Source organism: Odocoileus virginianus, chromosome 10, assembly GCF_023699985.2.
Source record: "Odocoileus virginianus isolate 20LAN1187 ecotype Illinois chromosome 10, Ovbor_1.2, whole genome shotgun sequence".
NCBI classification, from domain to species: domain Eukaryota; kingdom Metazoa; phylum Chordata; class Mammalia; order Artiodactyla; family Cervidae; genus Odocoileus; species Odocoileus virginianus.
The window spans coordinates 10698319-10722968 of record NC_069683.1 but is presented as its reverse complement, the minus strand read 5'-3'; the positions used below and the strand labels follow the sequence as shown (position 1 = coordinate 10722968).

The 24650-nt window shown below is 40.8% G+C and overlaps 1 long non-coding RNA gene across 1 annotated transcript; it reads right to left on the bottom strand.

The window, feature by feature from the left end:
* Positions 1-10788: 10788 nt before the first annotated feature.
* On the bottom strand, positions 10789-23659 carry LOC139036993 (uncharacterized). Its single transcript, XR_011489773.1, has 2 exons — positions 23068-23659; positions 10789-11082 (listed from the first exon to the last, which is right to left on the bottom strand). It is a non-coding gene; the product is annotated as an uncharacterized lncRNA (long non-coding RNA).
* Positions 23660-24650: the final 991 nt, after the last annotated feature.

Here is a 24650-nt window from a genome sequence, read left to right as displayed (position 1 = left end):
ACCCCCCACCACAGCTTTCTAATTGTGACTGTCACCCTGGAATTTGACAATGTTCTATATTATATCATCATAGGTTCAACAAAATTCTCTAGTCTTGAGAATATTCACATTGCTTGATAGTCATTAGATTATTCCATCATAAGAATAAAGACTATTGCCTATCAAATCTAGCTAGACTTCTGTTGATCCAGACTTCTATTTTCTACTTTTAACAAAGAAAGTAAGTAAAGCAGCAGATCTAGGCTACTGCAGTCTGAAACAGCATCCACAAGTGGTGAGCTGTCTACATGCAAACCAACCTCAGAACAAACCAGTATAACATTTACCCATCTGCCATGTTTTCCTCTGAGCCTCTTCTGGTAACATTCCTGGGAACTTCTGGGCCCATAGTAATAGATCGAGTTGATTAGGGAACCTCCCTCCATCTGCCCACACACAGACTTTTAAAAATCAAACTTTAATTTTTGCAGAGGCTTATTGATATTGTCCAGCTCTGACAACCCTAGCTCCACTACCAGACCTGTTAGGAGGTGGAATGGACTTAGTAATGCCTTCGACTTTCATTACTCAGCCAGATTGTGGAGTCTATCAATTATCCTAACATTGACAGCCAGTGAATTAATTGGTGCCTTTGACAAGGACAGCTATTACCCTATGTTGTTCTGACAGCTGGTTTTGATATCGGGAATTTGTCAACCTCCCCTTCATGGGAGCAGTGGGAGGACGGTTGAGTGAACCGGGAGAGGACGTTTCAGAATTTTCTCCCCACTCCCAGCAGCTGCAGACTGTCCTCCTCCTAAATGGAGCTGCTGACATTCTGAGCCCGAACATCCCAACACATGGCAGACTTGCATGGCACAGACTACAATAAATAGGGCTGACAAAATGAGAAAAAGACCCACAAGAGTTGGCCAAGTTAACACTGATCCAGGAACCCTTTAGCAATTTCAGAAGCCATTATTACTCACTGTGCTCCACTCTTCTGGGCTTATCCATCTGACATGAGTGGAGTTCTCCTGATCAGGAGATAAGGTAGCTTCAGTGGGAGGTCATACATGTGGGAGGTTCTAGTCACCTTTATTTGAGAAGATGTTCAAAGCACAGAGATGCAAATACAAAATAACTTTTAAGGTCCCTTTCAACGTTAAGAGTCTATGGTTCGGGATTTCTCTGGTGGTCTTGTGGCTAAGACTTCATGCTCCCAGTGCAGGGGGCCTGCATTTGATCCCTGGTCTGGGAACTAGATCCTACATGACACAACCAAAAGGTCCTGTGTGTTGTGGCATGTGGCAGCTAAGGTCCCACACACCACGGCTAAGACCCTGTGCAGCCAAATAAATAAAGTTTTAAAAAGAGTCTAGGATTCCAAAGCTTTTTCTAACTTCCACAACTTCTTGGAATTCTCTTAACCAAGTGACTTGGGTTACTGCAGGGAAAAAAAAATAAAATGAACAAACCAGAGCAAGATAACCTTCTGACTTTCTGTGTGTTCTGCAACGGCTCAAATGGGAAAGAATCTGTCTGCAATGTAGGAGACCCGGGTTTGATCTCTGGGTTAGGAAAATCTTTTGGAGAAGGGAATGGCAACCCATCCTAGTATTCTTGCCTGGAGAATTCCCTAGACAGAGGACCTGGCAGGCTACAGCCCATGGGGTTGAAAAGAATTGAACACAACTGAGTGATTAATACACACTTTCACAAAAGTCACACCTTTGTCTGGAATTCTGTAACTTGCCTGTAAGATGGGAAAAGTGGCCATTCTACCGCTTTCAAATACAGTTCTCCAAGATAAGGCAGTTAGAAAGACTGGGATAGAAATTTGAACTCTTTGGAAGGATAAGCAAAGTTAACCCAAGCCATTGCCCATTCATTCCTCCCGGGTTTTTGCTGGGTGGAAAAGAAGAACCAAAGCGCTGATTTCACCGGGCCTCGCTAAGGCCAGGTGTTAATGGCACTTTGCTTCAGTCGTTTGGTATAACTGCTCTCAGACACTAATGCTGACCATGTGAGTTAACAACTCAGTAGGTCTGCAATTGTCCAGGGTTGAGCAAGAAGTGCTGAGCAGTAAATGTAATCCACAATCCATAAAATTAAGCCTGGTGGAGAAATGCCGCTCAAGGACATTTAAGACAGTTAAGCAAGAGGAAAAGCAAAACTGATGTTCAGTTACATTTTCTGGGTGGCATGTTGGGCTCATGGTGTGGAAGTGACCCCTTGAAAAGGTTAATGGCAAAGCAAATGCCTCCGCCGTTAGTGAGAAGCCGGGCCTTTCCCTTAGGACGTGATTAGGTCTTTGGGAAGCTTGTAGAAGGTGTTTCTAGAAACTGTCTGCGGTGGATTCCCTCTCGATGGCTGAACATGCCAGGCCATTAATCTCACTTCTGAGCTCTCAGCTCCTCTTCATAAAAAGGTTGCTGTGTTCCTCGTTTTTGGTTCTCATTACTCTGGCCTGTCTCTCTCCTCTCTAAGATTCTACTGTGAAAGCAGTGTTGGGGTATCAGAAGGGGGCCATAGGTACTACAAACAGGCAGAAGCAGAGAGCCCAGGCATCAAGTGTATCTGAAAATTCATTACGCCTAAACAGCCTTCCAAGTTCAGGTCTCCACTACAATGGCCATGCCATGTGACTGTGAAAATTTTACTTAAATATCTCCACTGTCATGGAACCCACTATTCCTTGTAACTTCCGTCTTCACATTGAAAGGCTCTAAATATTAAAATACTTTTCTTAAATGACCTGACATCCAACCTCCTGCTCCTCCCACCATCAATTAAAGTTCTGGACATCTGGTACCCATGAAACAAACCATCTTTGTATTACAACACATTGAAAATAAATAAGCCAGCCAGGATGAGTCCAAGTCATCCAAGTCCAAGTCAAGCTTATACAATAAAAATGATAGAAAATTACTAACTTAAAGTTAGGTACAAAACTAAATATTTTGAATAAGAAAATAAATCTCAAAAAATTACACATTGAAAAAGCTGATAATAATCCAACCATCACAAAGCCACAAAAAGAACAAGATAATCTTTTAATTAATTGTCTAACCACCTCTGTGACTTTGTAATTTATAATAAGAAGTATATATTTGGTCTACACCCCCATTCCTGGCCCAGAGCTCTAAAAGCCTCAGAATTGCCTAAGTGATGAGAACAATAAAGGTGTCTTTTATTATACTGAGATGACTTTTGGAACGCACCTAATGATGAGGACGGGTAGCCAAGAGAACCAACCATGTGAGTAGAGGGTTGGAGTCTTCAGTCCCCTTTTCCTGCCTCTTGGGTCGGGAGAGGAGTTGGAAGTTGAGTCAGTGATCTAATCTATAATACCAGTGTGACATAGAGAACAGACTTTTGGACCCAACGAGGTTGTTAATGGCAGAAACCAACCAACATTGCAAAGCAATTATCCTTCAATTAAAAAAAAAATAATGCCTGTTTAATAAAGCCTCCACAAAACCCCAAAAAGACAGTGTTCTAAGAGCTTCCAGGTTTGTGAACAGCGGCGATGCAGGGAGAATGTGCACTCTGAGAGGGACGAAGCTCTGGGTGCTTCTCCGGGCCTTGCCCTGTGCATCTCTCCCCTCTGGCTGTTTCTGAGTACCATCCTTTCATAACGGTCAGCAATCTAGAAAGTAAAATCTTTCTTTGAATGCCATGAGCTGCTTAAGCAAATTAATCAAACCCAAGGATGAGGTTTTGGGAATCTCCAGTCTACAGCCAGTGGATCTGAAGCCCAAGTGACTGCTTGGACATGGGACTGGCGTCTGAAGTGGAATCGGGCCGGGGACAGTCTTGTGGGACTGAGTCCTTAACCTGTGGGATCTGAGGCTGTCTTCAGGTAGGCAGTGTCAGGATTCAGCTTAATTGTAGGACACCCAGGTGGTGTCTGAGAATTACTCAGAAAAACCCTGTCACATGCTGAAATTGGGGTGCTTAGAATCTTTACCTCTCTAATACATTTTTGCTCCTTGCATTTTGGGGATCAATATTCTGAACAGCTCTTTATTTGACAACAATTTGGTAATATCACTTTCTAGGGATAAAGGTAATTAAGAGAAATAAAGAGGAGAAAATAATTCAATCTTTCCTCACATCCAAATTCGTCTTTCATTTTGATAGACTAGGAAAGGTTGTTTGCGGGGGCTGCTGTGCCGGGTCTTTGCTGCTCTGGTTGTGGTGGATGGGGGCTACTGTCTTGTAGCATGGGGCCTTCTCATTGCCATCGCTTCTCTTGTGGCGCATGGTCTCTAGGTGACAGAGCTTCTGTAACTGCAGCTCTCAGGCTCCAGAGCACAGACTCAGTAGCTGTGGTACACAGGCTTAACTGCTTGGTGGTGTGTGGGATCTTCCCGTACCAGGGATTGAACCTACGTCCCCTGCATTGGCAGACAGATTCTTTACCACTGGACCACCAGGGAAGTCCTAGGAAAGTTTTTTTTAGCTACACCACTTGAGATGGGTAACATCAGTGATGTTTGAGGATTGCTGTCAAATTTGGAAAAGTCTGCATAAGTCTTTTTGTATGTAAGCTGTAAAATTTGGAAGAATTTTTCATGGACCAACTCTTGGCTCTTTCATACTGTGCTTCTCCGTCTTACCTATAAACATGTGATATCAGGCTTCCCTGGCAGCTCAGACAGTCAAGAATCTGCCTGCAATGCAGGAGACCCTGGATTCAATCCCTGGGTCAGGAAGATCCCCTGGAGAATGAAATGGCAACCCCACTCCAGTATTCTTGCCTGGAGAATCCCATGGAGAAAGGAGCCTGGTGGGTTGCAGTCCACAGGTCACAAAGAATAGGATACACCAGGTACGGTAAGCATAAGCGTGCCACTCAGCCCCCAGCCTTGTATCTTCATAACACACTCGATGGGTGAGCCAGCATAAATTAGTGAAACGGAGACTCTGAGAAGCCACTGCTATCCCAGTACAGCTAGTCACACTCAACTGTACTGTATATAGAAGTGAAAGATCATTTTACAGCATAAGCATATGTCAAATCATTGTATCATACACCTGAAACCAATGTAATGTTATATATCTATTATATCCCAATTTAAAATTTTTAAATAAATTAATTAATTAAAAGTAACACAAAAAAAAGGAAAGAAGTATGAACTACAAAAATATATCCCATTACACCCAAACTAAAGGTATCCTCCTCTCAAGTTCTCCTTAGTCGGAGCTAAAGCTACCCATTGCTACTCTAACACCCTCCTAACAAAGGGGCATGGGAGGGGAGGGGAAGCCCACGTGGAGACAGCAGCCTTAGCCAATTATAGTTACAATATCTTACTTTTGCAGGTGTTATAAAAACTTGTGACCATGGGAACATATGATCACCTCCTCCCTGCATTTTAAGGCTCCTGTGCAAGTGAGAGGCCCTGAATCTTAACCTTCTTCAGCATCTTCTTTAAGAGAAACCTGCTTCTGGGACCTCCCTGGTGATGCAGTAGTTAAGAGTCCACGCTCCCGGTGCAGAGGGCCCAGGTTTGATTCCTGGTCGGGGGACTATGATCCTGCATGTCTCAACTAAGAGCCTGTATGCTGCAGCTAAAGATTCTGTGTGCCTCAACTAAGACCTGGTGTAGTGAAATAAAGAAGAACCTGCCTCAGCCCATGAGTCTGAAAAGGAAATAACTCCCCTGGATTAAAGACAGAGGGTCAATGAGCAGGGAGAAGGGCAGAAAATCAGTGCCATCCTGATGGCACATTTGGTAAGTGAGTAACTCACAGAAATCTTGACAGGAGCAGGAAGCAAGCCACTCACCCACCCTGTGGTGGCTGCGGCTTTGGGCCTGGCACAAAGTGCCATGCATTTTCTGCCAACTTGACGGCTCCTTGCTTTTTGGGGCTATGGTACTCTCTTCCAGTAAAAATCCGGGTACCCCCAAGGCATCAGCTCTGGAAAGAGAAAACTGGCATTTGTGTCTCATAAAGCCAGGTTCAGTGCCAGGATCAGCTGCACTTGGAGGGAAAGTTTGTGTGCCAGTGGCGTGAAGTTTTCATTGAGCGCATAGCTGATGAGCTTCCCATTTCTTGACTGTGGCGAGAGAAGGGAAAGACCATCTAGAAACCTGGCCCTACATTTCGACAAAGAGAGGACACTGTCCTTCTGCGTTTGTACTTGATGTACTCAGGGGACCATGCTCTTTGTTTGCTCATTTGTTTTAAACAAAAGTACACTATCTTCCCATCTATGAGTTTCTCAAGGATAGGGTTGTGTCATATACTTAAAAAAACTACTTTTGTATCCTTGGCATTTTACAACATACATTATACATAGCAGACATCAAACAATACTTCTCATTGAGACCCTTTTATATGTATTTAGATTACTCAACAGAGTTTAACAATTGAAAATTAATTCGCATCTTTTTTCTCCTCTATACTTCCCCCCTCTTTTTTTTTTTTTCCTTTCTCTATCCTTTTTCTTTAATCTATCCTTCTGTCCTTTATCTTCTTATTTTCTTTAAATGTGGCGCTTCAGGATCAGACAGAAACCATTTGAATCCTGGTTTTTGCCACTTACTGGCTGTGTGGCTTTGGGTAAAAGACTTAGCTGCTCTGACCTCCAACTTTTGCATCTATAAAATGGGGCTCATCAGAGATCCTCTCAACATCATTGTGAGGAACTGATGAAATGACATGGTGAATCTCAACCCTCTTAGAACAAATGCTGTAGTTTTATTGCAAATATTTTACAATGCTTCCTTTAATATCTTGAAATAAAATTCATAAATAGGATAACCCATACACATAAAATTCAATAAGTGGTCATATGTAATATAAAGAATGTATCAAAGGAAAGTTATTTATAATAAAATAATTTGTAAATGCTGAGGTACAACTATATTAGACAATACAACAAGGTGGTCCAACAATTGCAGCTATATTTTTCACCACATATGTGACAAGTACAAATGCAGACCGACACAGGTATGCTGTCCTAGCAACTCAAGTATCGCAGAGAACAAAATGAAGCGCAGCCTTCACTCAGCTTACTTAGTTGCATTTCTGGAAAGTTACATTCTTATTTATGTTTGTTAAAAAAAACATAGTTGGTAAATAAGAGAAGTCAGGTTCTAGGTGCAGATCATTACAAACAGATTTTTACCAGTGAGCCCTTTGAAAGTCACGTGGGAGGCAGAACAATCCCTCCTTCTCAGAACTGTGCCAGGCATGTCTAGCATGATGCACCTTTGGGCCCCACCTGAGCTGTTTTTTCCACTTCTCCAATATCCAGGGTCCATCAAGTCAGTTCAGTTCTGGCACTGACTATTCAGAGTTAATGCAGATTCCACAGGTTAAGGGCTCAGACAGTCCCCACTTCAGATGCTAGCCACCATCTGAGTGATCAAGCAACCTACACTTCCACCACACTAACTACAGACCTGGAAGTCACCACCATCTTCCTACTCCACGTTTGGTAAGTGAGTGACTCACAGAACTCAGGATAGTGCTATACTTACTATTACTGATTTATTATAGAAGATGCAACTTAGAAACAGCCAAATGGAAAATATACATATAGCAAGGCATGGAGTTGTGGAAGGTGCTGAGATCCCACGCCCTTCCTGGGCATACCCTTCTTTTATTAATAGAATGAATTCACTAATGTATTCACTTACTCAGAAGCTTTCCAAATCCCATTGTTTAGGGTGTTTTTGGAGGTTTTATTATGTAGATACCATTAATGTAATCATTGACCATTGATGACTGACCTCAGCCTCCAGCCCTCTTCCTTCCACAGAGATGGGATGAAAGTTCCACTTCTGGACTTTCAGTGGGGCTGAAAGCTCCAACCCTCTAATGATGGCTGGACTTTCTAGCAACCACCCCCTGTGTTGTTCAGTTGTAAGTCGTGTCTGACTCTTTGTATCCCCATGAACTGCAGCATTCCAGGCTTCCCTGTCCTTCAGTATCTCCCAGAGTTTGCTCAAACTCATGTCCATGATGCCATCCAACCACCCTGTATCCTGAAGCTATCCAGGACTCCATATCTTTTCCCAGACTCCCTAAGAATCATCTCACTAGAATACAAAGGACACTCATCACTTAGGAGATCCCAAGGGTTTTAGGGACTCTGTACCAGGAAACCTGAACAAAGAACAAATATTTATTTTTTTATTATACCACCCACCCCATAAATGTCAGTAGTACTTTTCAACTATCATGATGATAAAAAGTAGCTCCAGAAATTTTCCAAATGCCACTGAGCGTGGTATCTTCTTGACTAAGAACCACTGAAATACTATACCTCTAAGTAGCTCAGCTAGTGCCTGGATTATAGTGCAGGTACACTCAAAGTTATTTGCTTTTCATTTGTTACTTCCACCCTTTTTTTTTTCCCTTCCACCAGTTCCATGTACCCTGAGGCACTGAGGAATTGCAGAAGGGGAGAACAACTATATTCAAATCACCCCCTTTGGGAATAAGGCCATGAGCCAAACAAATATCAGTTAGCTAGAAAAAAATCCATTCCCATCTATGGGGCCCTTAGACATCTTTTTGGTCCGGCTAGACATCTGTACTCTATAAAGACACACATCCGCCTAATTAACTTATTGGTAGATGTGAACTTCATCATGTTCAAATAATTTGGGGGCAGTTGCCAAAGGATTAGGGGACCCATCTTGGCTGTGTTTGCTTTGAACGATATTGAAAACAAAGGTGACATCAGACTTCCTTATGGGCATCTGTTTCACTTCACAGGGACACTGAAAACGAATTGCTTGTGGAGGGAAAGCACATTTGGAAAGAGGAATTCCAGTGAGTACCTTCGTGGTACTGACGATAACCAGTGTCAGCCCAAGATTCCCTGTTCTACAGTGTACGTGTCCTTCGGGAATGACCACAAAACTTTGAACTGGGGGCTGGGGGTAGGAAAGGGCTTTGGAGAGATAAGGTGATAATAAACTGGGTTCATTAGAATTCTTTCTGGAATTTATTTTGATGTTATCTGCCAGCTCGCTGCGCCTTAAGGATGTTAACTCTTTCATTCTCATAACGTTGCTCTGAATTCATTTTGAACAGAGACATGATAGTATTTCAGAAGATAAAGTATTTCAGAAAGCCAAGAAGAGAAAAATTTTGATGAATGTACAGGTGAATTGGTTAAAATTTCTCAGGTTCTTCACTCTTATAGAAGTGGTAGAGTTTTGATGACATAACCTTGAGAATAAAATGTCAGATACATATCTTGAAATGCTATTAAATTGTCAGTTAGAATTAGATGTATTATATGTGTAATAATAAAAAATATCTCCAAGCACTGAAGCAAGCATTTCAAATCCTCATAATGATACATGGTAAATTTTACCATCCTGTTTTACATATGAGGAAAGCTAGACTTTGAGAAGCTTAATACTTTGCCAAAAATCTCACAGCTAAAAAGATAAAACTGAACTAGTTGAGAATAAAATCCACCTGACTACAGGGTCCTTGAGTTTTCCACTTTCTTACTCTCAGGTTTAAAATATCCTAGAGTAAGTTCTTACTTTTCTTTGCACTGCAGTAGTATCTAAGTCTTTCAGGTATTTCATAGGGAGCACATTAAAAAATATATAATAAAATATAGAAGTTAAAAAAAGGTTTGATAAGTGTGATAAAATTAAATTAAAATTTTGTAGGGCAAGAAATACCTATTTAGAAAGCTTAAAAAAAAAAAAGGGACAAATTAACCAACTGGGAAAAAATATTTGCAACATATACCACAAAGGGCAAATTGACTTACTATATAAAGAATTCTTAATAATTAAGTGATAAAGGACCAAAAACATTATAGAAAAATGTAAAAAAGACAGACAATTCACAAAAAGAACTATAAATGGCTCTTAAAAATATGTCCAAATCCACTAACCATTATTAGAGAAATGAAAATTAAACTAACACTCAGCTTACTTACTTTTTCTTATCTATCAGATTGAGGGAAATTAATCAGCAGACTACACATTCTGTTGGCAAGTATATGGAGTAACAAGCATTCTCATACACTTGCTGATGGGAATGCAAACTGGTACAACCATTCTTGAGGCTAATTTTGCAATGCTTAACAAAATAAGTGGGCTTCCCAGGTGGCTCAGTGGTGAAGAATCTTCCTGCCAATGCAGGAGACATGGGTACGATCCCTGGGTTGGGAAGACTCCCTGCAGGAGGAAATGGCAACCGACTCTAGGATTCTTGCCTGGGAAGGCCCATGGACAGAGGAGCTTGGTGGGCTACAGTTCATGGGGTCGCTAAAGAGTTGGACACATCTTAGTGACTAAACAACAACAACAAAACAAGTACATATGTACTTAGTTTTGACCCAGCAATTTTACTTGGAAACTATTCTGAAGATATATGTCTAATAATGTCAATACACATGTGAGAGGTTATTAATTTCAGTATTGGTTATACTTGCGAAATAGAGAGAACTTAGATGCTCATACATAGGGGAGTGGTTGAATAAACTATGACAGAGTACATTGTAGTCTGTACCATACAGTACTCACCAGAGTACTATGTAACTTTTTTAAAAAGCTGGAGTGATTTCCAAGATATGCCATTAAACATAAAAAAGCACCGTGTAAGGTGTATATATAACATGTTACCCTTCACGTAAGAGAGGAGATAGAGGGAAATATACAGGTATCTTCCCATTTGTGCAAAAGAAATACAGAAAAGATAAACTAGAAGCTAATAGAATTTGTTACTGAGAGGTGGCAGATGGGAGGAGGATGGACAGATAGGAATGGGTGGGGGTATCAAGGATGAGGGAGAATGACACTTCCCTGAGTATCTTTTTAAGTATGTAGCTCTGAGTCAGGTATATTTAGTGAATCATTAAAATAAATTTTAAAAAGTAGATCAACCTGTATGTCAGGAGATTTCCCAATGGAGTACAAATGATAAACATGAATCTAACTCTATGACAGATTAATAGTAAATATACAGTTAGCCCTCCAGATCCAAGAGTTCTGCATCCATGGATATAATGATGTACTAACTTGACTGTCTGTAGTTGGTTGAATCTGCGGTTCAGAATCCAAGGTTCTGGATGAGTAAGTTCAGTGTGGGATTCTGGGATGGATCCTGAAACAGAAAGAACTGGTCAAATTCAAATGAATATTCCATCAGTGCTTTCAATCACTGCACTGTCATTTTGTAAGATGTCAATACAAGGGGAAGCTGGGTAAGGGATGTATGACAACTTTCTCTACTATTTTTTGCAACTTTTCTCTGTCTTAGTCTGTTCTGGGTGCTATAACAAAACATCATAAACTGGATGGTTTATAAACAACAGAAATCCATTTCTCACAGTTCTGGAGGCTGGGAAGCCCCAGATCAAGGCACCAGCAAATTCATTGTCTGGTGAGGGCCTGATTCCTGTTTCAGAGAAATGGCTGTGTTAACACAGAGATGACTGTTTTTGCTGTGTCTTCACCTGGCTAAAAGGATGAGGGAGCTCTGTGGGTTTTTTTTTTTTTTTTTTATGAGGGCACTAACCCCATTCATGAGGCTTCTATTTTCATGACCCAATCATCTCCCAAAGGTCCTGCCTCCTAATGCTTTCACCATGAGGATTAGATTTCCACATACGCATATTGGGAAGGTACAAATCAGTCTATAGCAGTAACTCTACAATTATTTGAAAATAAAAAGTTTAAAAATGTTTTCCTTGTAACAAAATCAGTTTCAGCCAGTTCAGTCACTCAGTCGTGTCCGACTCTTTGAGAACCCGTAGACTGCAGCACACCAGGCTCCCCTGTCCATCACCAACTCCTGGAGCTTACTCAAACTTATGCCCATTGAGTTGGTGATGCCATCCAACCATCTTACCCTCTGTCATCCCCTTCTCCTCCCACTGTCAATCTTTCCCAGCATCAGGGTCTTTTCAAATGAGTCAGTTCTTCATATAAGGTGGCCAAAGTATTGGAGTTTCAGCTTCAACATCAGTCCTTCCAATGAATATTCAGGGCCGATTTCCTTTAGGATGGACTAGTTGGATCTACTTGCAGTCGAAGAGACTCTCAAGAGTCTTCTCCAACATCACAGTTCAAAAGCATTAATTCTTCGGTGCTCAGCTTTCTTTATAGTCCAACTCTCACATCCATACATGACTACTGGAAAAACAATAGCTTTGACTAGATGGACCTTTGTTGACAAAGTAATGTCTCTGCTTTTTATTATGCTGTCTAGGTTGGGTCATAGCTTTTCTTCCAAGGAGCAAGCATATTTTAATTTCATGACTGCAGTCACCATCTGCAGTATTTTGGAGCCCAAGAAAATACAGTCTCCCACTGTTTCCATTGCTTTCCCATCTATTTGCCATGAAGTGATGGGACCGGATGCCATGATCTTAGTTCCCTGAATGTTGAGTTTTAAGCCAACTTTTTCACTCTCCTCTTTCACTTTCATCAAGAGGCTCTTTAGTTCTTCTTCATTTTCTGCCATAAGGGTGGTGTCATCTGCATATCTGAGGTTATTGATATTTCTCCCAGCAGCCTTCATTCCAGCTTGTGCTTCAACCAGCCGAGCATTTCTCATGGTGTACTCTGCTTATAAGTTAAATAAGCAGGGTGACAATATGCAGCCTTGACATACTCCTTCCCTGATTTGGAACCAGTCTGTTGTTCCATGTCCAGTTCTAACTGTTGTTTCTTGACCTGCATACAGATTTCTCAGGACTTTCTCAGGAGGCAGGTCAGGTGGTCTGGAATTCCCATCTCTTTAAGAATTTTCCACAGTTTATTGTGATCCACACAGTCAAAGGCTTTGGCATAGTCAATAAAGAAGAAATAGATGTTTTTGTGGAACTCTCTTGCTTTCTCGATGATCCAGCGAATGTTGGCAATTTGATCTCTGGTTCCTCTCCCTTTTCTATATCCAGCTTGAACATCTGGAAGTTCTCGGTTCACATACTGTTGAAGCCTGACTTGGAGAATTTTGAGCATTACTTTACTAGCGTGTGAGATGAGTGCAATTGTGCGGTAGTTTGAACATTCTTTGGGATTGCCTTTCTTTAGGATTGGAATGAAAACAGACCTTTTCCAGTCCTGTGGCCACTGCTGAGTTTTCCAAATTTGCTGGCATATTGAGTGCAGCACTTTCACAGCATCATCTTTTAGGATTTGAAATAGCTCAACTGGAATTCCATCACCTACACTAGCTTTGTTCATAGTGATGCTTCCTAAGGCCCACTTGACTTCGCATTCCAGGATATCTGACTCTAGGTGAGTGATCACACCATCATGGTATCTGAGTCATGAAGATTTTTTTTGTATAGTTCTTCTGTGTAGTCTTGCCACTTCTTCTTAATATCTCCTGCTTCTGTTAGATCCATACCATTTCAGCCCTTTATTGTGCCCATCTTTGCATGAAATGTTTCCTTGGTATCTCTAATTTTCTTGAAGAGATCTCTAGTCTTTCCCATTCTATTGTTTTCCTCTATTTCTTTGCACTGATCACCGAGGAAGGCTTTCTTATCTCTACTTGCTATTCTTTGGAACTCTGCATTCAAATAAGTATATCTTTCCTTTTCTCCTTTGCCTTTCACTTCTCTTCTAGCATTCCATAATACAGTTATATAAATTTACTTACCTAGTATTTCCTGAAATAGTTTTCAGAGCCCTAGTTCTGGAGTATATTAAGATTATGCAATAAAGGGGTTCCATGGCCAAAAGATTTAGAGAAACATTGAGTTAAACATTGTTAAACAGATTTCCTTATTGCAGGAATTTTTTCAGAGAAGATTCTTGCTCATATGCTTTGTGATTGCTCACAAGAGGGATATAGTGTGTGTATCGTGTGTGTGTGTATACATATGTTTGGGGATTATTATGAGACCAGTTTGTACAGAAAAACATTTTGAGAGATTCCAATCTCCTTTAGATTGTTTTTAATATTTCACTATCAAAAATAACATTGTTGTGACTATCTTGTGATATAAATCTAGTCATATAATTTTGCAGGTATTTCTGATTTCCCTATGATCAAATCTTAGAAGCACAATTGTCAGGTTAAAGTCTACATGGTTTTTAGAGTTTCTTGATACCCGATAGCCAAATTATGCTTATGAAGGAATGATTTGTTTACATTCCCACCATCAGTATAAGAAAGGAGAGAGAAACTGCCTGGAGAGAAGATAGATTTCAGATTCTGAAGAAGAGTATTATGATCTTGAATTTCACCAGAGGTACTGGAGAATGGGCTGGGTTCATTTTTCTCAACTTTCTTCCTGAAAGGGGATTTCAATATTGAACTGGGCTAGACTTCCAATTTTTCCTTGAGACCATTCATTATTAGTACAGGAGTGGTTAGTTATGTAGCAGTGACTGGAATTAGCTTAGTCTTTGCCCATTTATAATCACCAAAAATATGTCACGCGCATATTTCCATTTTTTTTCTAATTTTTTAAATTTACTTTTTAATTGGAGGATAATTGCTTTACAGTGTTGTGCTGGTTTCTGCTGTACAACAACAGGCATCAGCCGTAATTATATATATACACTCCCTCCTTCTTGAGCCTCCCTTGTCCCATCCCACCCTCCAATGTTTTAAAATAATTTGATTCTATTAATATATCAGAGAATTCTCACATATATTTATTTATAAGTTTATTACAAAACTGTATTGTTTCAAGTTTATTTATTAACTTTTGTATTTAAGTTTATTAAAAATTGTGTCATAACAGTATCATGATTCTTCAGTAGGAAAAAAGTTACACTCCTGTCCCAAATATTGATCATAATTTCCCAGTCTGAAAGGTTTTTTTCCCCCCATTAGGAACATTTCTTTTTTTTACTTAGGGTCAAGACTGGTATCAGGGCCTTTCTATAGTCCAGTAGTTAAGACGGTGTGGTTCCACTGCAAGGTTCACCCCGTGGTTGAGAAACTAAGTTCCTGCATGCCACATCATGTGACCAAAAAGTAAAAAAGATTACTGCCAGTTCACTTGCTGTTGAGGGCCCAAAGGGACAGAGTAGGGCATGGTGGCATGGTTTTCCTCTTGGACAAGAACATCCAATCCTGGGAGGAAGGCCATCCTGTCCTAACCAGAGATAGGTGAGAAACCAGAACTTATAATAATCCCGATGATCTCAGTGTCTGGCCCAGAGGGGATAGTGGTGTCTGGTTCCCTTTAGGAGTCAGAGATTTTTAACTCACTTTTGGTTACTGGTGAGCCCAAGATATCAGGCAGATTTTTTTTATTATTATTATTAAAAATCTGGCTCGGATCTTTAATAAAATTACAAAAAGGCTATTATATAAATGATGGCATGTCTTTGGGCTATAATTGAATATAGAATGAGACACCAGACTATTTTTCAAGAAAAAGCAAACTTTGGTAAGTTCTATGACCAGTGGGGGAGGCACAGTGGCGTGGAGAAGGAACACAAACCCACAAATGCAGAAGCCAGGGCCTTCTTTTGGGTTCTTCCACTAAGTTAACTTATTAACCAACAGTGTGACTTTAGGTGAATTACTTAACCTCTCTGAGCCTCATGTTACTCCATCTTATATTAGATCTTGAATTAACTCAACCTGCATACTTAGATTTTTACAAAAACTCAAAATGATTGCAGGGAAATGAAATGCTTGATTTGTAATTACTGCTCATGGTCTATCAGTGAGCTGAGCGGCAGCATAGAGTATCCACACTTCTCCTGAAGAGAGCATATCAGAGTCATCGTGACCTCGTTTCTGACCTTTCCAACCAGCAGGTTCTTTTCAGTCTCAGGGCCTTTGCACTTGCTACTATTGTTTCCTTTGATGTGCAGCGGTTCCTCATTTCTCCTGTCTCAGATAAAACCTCCCCAAAGTGGCCTTTCCTGGCCACCCGTCAATCAGTCCCTATTCCATCATCATACTATTTTAATTGCTTCCTAACATTTGAAATGATCAAATTTATAAATATATTTAAGTGCCTATTGTCTTTTTCTCTCCGCACAATATAAGATCCACAAAAGACAGATGTAATGGCCTCATTCAAACTATACCTAGAGAGTATAGCATCTGCCTGCAAAGCAGGAGATGTGGGTTTGATCCCTGGGTCTGGAAGATCCCCAGGAGAAGGAAATGGCAATTCTGCTCCAGAATTCTTGCCTGGAAAATCCCATGAATAAAGGAGACTGGTGGACTAAGGTCTATGGAGTCACAAAATAGTTGGACACAACTCAGCTACCAGACTGTACCTAGAACATGGAAATGACCCACTCAAGGCTGGAAAGTTGAAAGGAGGCCATGTGGTTGGAGCTTTTGGGGTGAGGAGAAAAGTGGTGAGATTTGATGCCAGGGAGGTAGGGAGAGCTAGATCTCAAATGTCTTAGTAGTGATGGTAATGAATGACAGCAAAGCTCTTTATAGGAAAACCTTAGGAATCTTCTTAACTATTTATGCTTCTGAAAAGTAAATCATTCACAAACATCTACACTTTATCTATTGTTAATAACTATTGACTTAAGACACACTTCACAATGGATCACCGCATCCTAGTAAGTCACAACTTTGTAGCTTTATAAGATAATCTCAAAGGCAGTGGCCCTCAACCTGGACACCAGGGAGGGGCTTCAGAGGATTTGTGAGTCCTTGAACTGAAATGAAAATTCTTGCTTGTAGGTGCAAGCATGCATATGAGCTTCTGGGCAAAAGGTCTTTTGGCTTCAGCATATTCTCAATGGGAGACCTTTATAACCTCATATTTAAGAATTGTTGATCCCCACTCTTAGTTTTCTCCGAACACCTTGACTCTTAAAGAACCATATTCTAAGTTGGTGAATATGCTCGTTGTCTATTTAAATCACAACTTAAATTTATAAAATACATGTTCTTCAATAGGCAAGTAGGGAAGTAAATATGGGAAACATTTACTTTTTAAACAGATCAATTAGCAAATGACCGCACATGATAAATTAGCGTTCATGGGTTAAGTAACCTGAGTTACTTAACAAGGTGGATTTTCCTCCCAGTGACAGTGGCTGAAATATCCATATACGATGATCTTTAAATATTTGACTGTTGCCTTAAAATAGCTACCCTGATTTTTTTTAAAAGAACATAATTTAAAAACCTTTAGCTTATTTTTAATTTATAGTCCTTGAAAAAAAAATAAGTGGCTGGCCCAATCATTTATATGCCTGGGCAAAAGCAATACATCTATATAAAAGTACAGTGATATATTTCTGTTGCTGGTTTAATGTGCTGCTCCTCGCCCTGTATGTTCTGATTCATTGGAGAGCAGCAATCATGTCGACAGGCGCTGTTCTTCAGTTCCCATCAGCGACAACTAAAGGCCAATTCAAGGTTGTGGTGGGGTCATGAATCTAACACAGTCGCTGATAGAACAATTTCCCTTCCACACAGCATTGTCAGTGGGACACACGGGGAATAGCCAGGGAAGCTGTCTGTGTGCATCTCTATCTTCTCGCTTTGCCTTTTGTTTCCGAGCCAGTGTTTGCGGTGCGTACCAATCCAGTGCCATCAGGGAATAGAGGGCCAGTCCATGGAAAATTGATAAGGGAGAAAATTTCTAAGGCTTCAAGAAACTGGGGGGAAAAAAAATCCTGTCCCTCTGTGCAAACAACTCATCTAACAATGTGTTACAGGAGGGTCAAGAGCAGAGAGAACAGGAGAGGGAGACATACAGGCTGGCTTGTTGGAAGCAAGAGAGGTCTCGGGGCTTCACAAAGAAAATGTTTACATTTCAGAAACTCTAAGGGTTCATTAAATAACTGAGTTCTCTGTTCTTTCATTTCCCAAATAGCATCTGAGTGAGGAAGCTGTCTCTGCAGCTGCTTTACCTGCACTCTTCACTCATTCTATGCTGCAGCCCAAGGTTGACCAGAAAGCCAAACCTTACCCTCATCAGTTTACAGAATGAAGGCAGGTTTAATTTAAGACAAAGTTCAAAGATACCACATCTTGGATGAGGCTCTCAGAGGTAGTGTCATAACTTTTACAGGCTAAGCCTCAAGTTTTCTTGAGATTAAAAACATCTGGAAAGTAGGGTGAAGGATGAAGATGAGGAATTAGGCTGGTTGTGGGACAAATTTTCTCAAGTAAATGGTCCCACATCATAGCATGCAAAGAGCATGAAGTCTGTCAGGCATTAACAGAATTTTGTAGTGGTTTTAAACACAGGCATGGGATACAGAGAGGGCACAGAGAGGTTAAGAGCTCACTCAAGAACACACTGGTGGGACTTTCCTGGTGGTCCTGTGGCTAAGACTCTGTCCTCCCAATGCAGGGGGTCTGGGTTTGATCCCTGCTCAGGGAACTAGATCTCACATGCCATAACTAAGCCCGGTGCAGTCAAATAAATAAATATTTAAACAAAATGAAGCACACTGCTGAGTGTGCAGCTGGGATCTGAACCAAGGCCTGTTGAAGTTCTTGGCCTGTCCTCTTAGTTGCTGGCCCCGGGTTTGGAAAGTCCGTATGAAGATGGTTAGCCATGCACATCCCCGCCATGTATCCCCAAACAGCAATTGACCTGACAGCAGTTTTGTGCCTGCGGGTAAGAATCCTTTAATCTAATGGAACTAAATGTTTTTAAAACATCAGAAAACAAATTTAAGATGAGCAGGTAAAATGTGTTTGATAGACATAAACTAGCAAAGATGGAGCTAGTTCTAGCTACCACAACAAAACTAACCAAGCCTTTTTTCATACAACAAAGACAGTTCCCTAAAAGGGATCATTATAAACACTAATTAAACTCAGTAAATCCATGTAAAAAATAAAATCACCACAACAGTTCTGAAGTTCACTTTGCATGCTAAGTCGCTTTAGTCGTGTCCGACTCTTTGTGACCCCATGGTCTATAGCCCACCAGGCTCTTCTGTCCGTGGGATTCTTCAGGCCAGAATACTGGAGTGGGTTGCCATGCTCTCCTCCAGGGGATCTTCCTGATCCAGGAATTGAACCTCCATTTCTTGTGCCTCATGCATTGGCAGGCAGGTTCTTTACCTCTAGCATCAGCTGGGAAGCCCCAAAATTCATTTTTGGGACAGATACTTTAATTACTCTTCTTTTTTTCACAGTTCTTATTTCTAATTTTTAGTTCTTAATCTTATTTTTTTAAAGATATTTTTCCTAATTGTAAAATGAACACATTGTTATTATAGAACATTCTGGAAGTCCTGAAAGATAAAATTAACCAGTCATAGTCCAACAACACTATTAATATTTTAATATATTTCTGCTTCACCTCTTTTGTACATATAATTTTGGTTAGTTTTTAAAGAGTCATACTGCACATATAATTTTGAAATCTAATTTTTAAAATTTATCATTTCTATGTAAGCATTTTCCCATCCCTTTATAAATGTTTAATAAATAGAATTTTAATGGCCATCTAATGTCCCAACAAGTAGATATTCCAGAGTTTACTTAATGACTCCTTTATTGCCAAACATTAGGTGGTTTCCAATTTTTTGCTATTACAAATAATGTCATTATAAATATTTGAGGATATTTTCCACATTTCAGATTATTTCCTGAGGCCAGATTTACGGAAATAGGATTTCAGGGTCAAAAGGTATGAAAACAGTTGGCACTCTTGAGAAATACTGTCATATTGCTTTATAAAAGGGTTGATGCTGATTTTTACCGCCCTTAGCAACTCATGGAGCAAAACTGCAAAGTGACTAAAACCTGTTTATGGAGTTAGATCAGAGTTTCTCAGCCTTGGCACAATTGACCTTCAGTACAGTTCAGTTCAGTCGCTAGGTCGTGTGGGACTCTTTGCAACCCCACGGACTGCAGCACGTCAGTCTTCCCTGTCCATCACCAACTCCTGGCGCTTACTCAAACTCATGTCCATTGAGTCAGTGATGCCCTTCTGGGCTGGATAATTCTTTATTGGTGGGGAGGGTGCTGTACTGTGCATTGTGGGATGTTTGGTAGCCTCTCTGATATCTACCCCCAGATGCCAGTCGCAAGCCCCAGCTGTGACAGTGAAAAGTGTTTGCAGACAATGTAAAATATCCCCTGGGACAGAGGGCAAAATCACACTCTGGCTGAGACCTACTGTGTTAGATGAACTTCAACCTGTATTTGAGCTCCACCTCCTACTTAAATGCTAATGTGAGCAACTTACTTGATCTCCTAGGCTCCTCATCTGTTTATTGTAAACCTGAGATGATCACACTCAACACGGAGGTTGGTGGTAGAGATTAAATGAGATAATGCATGTATGGCATTTCACATAATGTTTGGCACATGGTAAGAGCTTAGTAGTCATTTACAATGAAGATCATGGTGTTAAGGCTTCTAGTGCCCACCGAAAGGACCTGGCCTTTATGTGAATAAAGAAGAGGCGGCTATCTCTCTTGGTCAACGGTTGATATTCTTTCATGCATTCATTATCATTTATTCATTCAATGGGTATTCACTCAACCCTTACTACACACCAGACACTGTTCTAAAACTTTGCTCGTGGAGCTTATATTCACATGAGGAGACAGATTATATAAGAATGAAAAAGTGACCTACGATATGTTAGGAAAGGGGATAGAAATTATTTGGGACATGGGGGAAGATAAAATTTTAGGTAAGGTTTCTCAGGAAGTTTTTACTGAGAAAGCAACATTGAACTTAAGAGCTAATTTCACCATATGTACCCTACAGTTAGAGCTTCCCAGGTAACTCTACTAGTAAAGAAAAGAACCTGCCTGTCAATGCAGGAAACATAAGAGATGCAGGTTCTATCCCTGGGTCAGGAAGATCCTCTGGAGGAGAGTATGGCAACCCACTCTAGTATTCTTGCCTAGAGAATCCAGTGGACAGAGGAGCCTGGTGGGCTACAGCCCATAGGGTCACAAGGAATCTGGCATGACTGAAGCAACTTCGCATGCATGCATGCACACTGCAGTTACAGCAATCCAGAGTGAATAGCAAGTATAAAGGCACTGAAGCAGCAACATGCTGGAGTGTTCAGGGATGGACATGGAGGCTAGTGTGTCTGGAGGAGATTGGGGAAGGAATGATGATGGTGGGTGAGTGATTGGCTGGTGGCTTGATGATAGCCTTGTAGAGGTTGGTCCTTTACTCTCAGTGAAATGAGAAGTCATTAAATACAGCTGTTTTGTACTCTTTAAAATAATTTCTGATAAGAAACCATGGAAGAAAAAAATAAGAAGAAACCATGGAAGGATGACTAGGTAATATGAGCATCTGTATCCAGGGATGGAGACTAATAGCTAAGATGGACAAGGGGGAAAAGTGGCTTCTTCTTGTTGACAGGGCTTATCCAAATCTTGCTAATTTGGGAATTCCATCATATTTCCACTGAAAGACACAACTTGGCTGAAGGCAAAAGTTCAGGTTTAATCAAGAGAGTTGATTGAAGGAATTTGGGCATCATCCTGTAAGGATGATGGTAAAGAATCTGCCGGTAATACAAGAGACCCAGGTTTTGATCCCTGGGTTGGGAAGATCTCCTGGAGAAGGGCATGGCTACCCATACTAGTAATCCTGTCTGGAGAATTCCATGGGCAGAGAAGCCTGGTGAGCAACAGTCCATGGGGTTGCAAAGAGTCAGACATGGCTAACACTTTCACCTTTTTCCCTCTAAAGAGATGGGTTCATATGATCATCTTGCTTGAGTGTGTGATATCAACTGTCATGGATGTAAAACTCTCATTAGAACATGGAACTCAACTCTCCCTCCTCTCTCTGTATCAGCAACAGGGCTTTTAGAACATTCATGGAAGGTATGTCTATTCCTCTTTCTTCTTAAAACAATTGGAACATGAAATAGTGAAGTGAGAAAATGAGACAATAACTAAAAGAACAAAATGGTGTGAGGAGTGTTGAAGGCACTCAACTATAGCATGTTCTTATGGCTGCAGAGTGATGGGACAAATTATTGAAATAAATTTCCCTGTCTCTTGGGGGATTTAGATTTCTTGACTCTTGGATTCTTGGTAAGACTGTATCAGTGGCATGCATTTTTCAATAGTCTCCTCTTCCAATATTATGACTCAGATTTAAGGTGTTTCTTTTACGTATGTCAACAAGTATAAACATGTGCTTGAATGTTTTTTTTCTCCCTTAGTCCAAGTTGATGTTAATCAGAATTCATTTCAGATAAAAATCTCAACATGCACTTGAACTTGAAGGTGAGAGTGCATTCCATTCTGCTTTCATTTCATGGAGCAACTCTCCTGCCAGCTCTAGTTTGGCAACTTGACCCTCCTACAAAAGCTGGTTCTCAGGCGTGACTACAGAGTGGGGAGTTTCTCTGACCACATCCCCTCTTGAAGGCAAGAGGGGTTCATTGCTTAGTGTTTCATAAAGTTTGCAGCATTTGAGGCAATACTGTGGATTCCCAACCTTTAAATATCTCTGTATTTTGTAAAAAGGAAATTGTTTAATCTAGTTCTGCCTTCTGCTATTCATTTCAGAGTTATCACAACAGGACTTGCTAATGGAAGGAAGACAACTGCCAATCCCTTAAAAGGTAGTTTTCCTGTATAAATGTCACATAAGCAGATTGCTTGGGACTGCATTTATTCATTTCCCAACATGCATTATCATACTTCATCTTGGATTGACTTCTTGACAATACCAGCTCATCACTTTGTCAGCGCCATCCAGAAATGGAAACTCAGTCATATGCCTCTGGCTGGGTGGGTAGCCTTCACCTAGTTGGGGTAATGAAGATGTGGGATTCCTTGATTAAGCCTCTTATTCCTTAGTGTTCTCAGGTGGCCCAGTGGTAAAGAATCCACCTGCCAATGCAGGGGACGCGGGTTCAATCCCTGGTCAGGGGATATTCCCTGGAGAAAAATATTAGATATCTTTAGATAGAAAAATATCTCCTGGCAACTCACTCTAGCATTCTTGCCTGGAGAACCCCATGGAGCCTGGTGTGCTAAGGTCCATGGGGCTGCAAAGAGACACGGCTTAGTGACTGAACAAGAACAAGGTAACCGAGCTATTTGGAACACTTGGCCAGCCTGTCTGATGACTTTCAAGTCTTACCTTGTTACCTAATGAACCTACCTTTTCAAAAATCTATAACCTTGAATGTGAGAAAAACTGGCTGTTAGTGTTGCCATAAATGCCTCTCACCTTTGAACACTTGTCACCCTTGTGGTGAAAGTGAAAGTGAAAGTGAAGCCTTGTGGTGGGATGGTGTAAATCTCCACTGTTCACTTCAGTTGTTATCCCTTCACAAGTCTCTCTGTGAGGTGACACAGCAAATTTCCCTGCTGAGTGCTCAACCACCGTGGAGCATTCCAGTGGCTTCAGGAAGCATCCACAACAGTAGTGGTATCATTCTTGGCTTTCACTGGGCAGGGCCTGGTTTGTGATCCTCTGTAATGACAGACCAGACCTTAGCTCTGGAAATGGGGTCATGGAAAGTGACATGAAACCGCCCCTGCAACAAGAATAAGCAGACATGTGTTCGGCCAGCTCTGGCCTCATTAGATATATCTACCTTCTTGAGAGAAGAAATATTTAGATTCGAACCAACTGAAAACCCCAGAACAATCTATACCAATTTGTTGCATCCTGAAATGAATGGAATTCAAATATCTTCTTCCACTGAAACCATGACCCAAACCAATATTGCCACCAAGCCTACCCATTGACCAACACACACTCTTGGGAAGGGAGAGAGGGTACAGAAATGCTGAACCTGTGAATAAGGATCAACTGATCAAAACTGGGTCCAGAGGGTAAAGAAAAAAGAGTATAAAATTATTTTGCACAGTGAACTGAACTGAAGCAAAATGATATCAATCCTCCTTTTTCATCAACGACAGAGCATTCTGGTGAATAAAATGAAATGCTTTGGGGAAATGTTATTCACTTTACTAGAAGTACAGTATTCCAACTTTGCAATAACTTACATAGAATAGGCACGTACCTGAGAGACAGAGGGCTTCAAAGCAATTTTAATCTGTAATAAACCAAGCATTATATTGAGAGCAGTGTCCAAACAGCTTTCTCCTAAATATCTTATAACATCCTTTACATGCAGTATCTAAAAAGAAATGATGTAAATGAACATATTTACAAAACAGAAACAGACTCACAGGCTTAAGACAACGAGCCTCCGGTTGCCAGTGAGGGAAGGCATAGTTAGAGAGTTTGGGAAGTTTAGGTACACACTACTATATTTAAAATGGATAACCAACAAGGCCCTACTGTATAGCACAGGGAACTCTGCTCAGTGTCGCGTGGCAGCCTGGATGCAGGGGGCGTTTGGGGGAGAATGGATGCATGTATGTATTTGGCTGAGTCCCTTTGCCGTTCACCGGAAACTACCACCTTGTTAATTGGCTATACTCTGATATAAAAAGCTACAAAAATAAATAAATAAACAGTCTTCTCCTTCTTGTGGTCCACATAAAAGGTGAATAGCTTAGCTTAGCTATAGGGAGGCAGACTCCAAAGCAGGGAGGTGAAAGTGTCCTTCCTCTGGGAAGGTGCTAGGGACCTTGTAAACTTTGAGACAGATGTATCCTTTTTTGCTCTTCACATTTGAGAATCTGAAACGTCCCAGCTGCCTCCAAAATTGGCAGCAGAAAGGTTCACCAGCTGTAAAATAACGGAAAGGGGGTTCTAAAGAAGCAAACGCTTTCGTGCCCTGCAGATTCTTTGGCCCCTTGTGAGAGGTTGCCTCCACCCCACACTCTCCCAGCCTG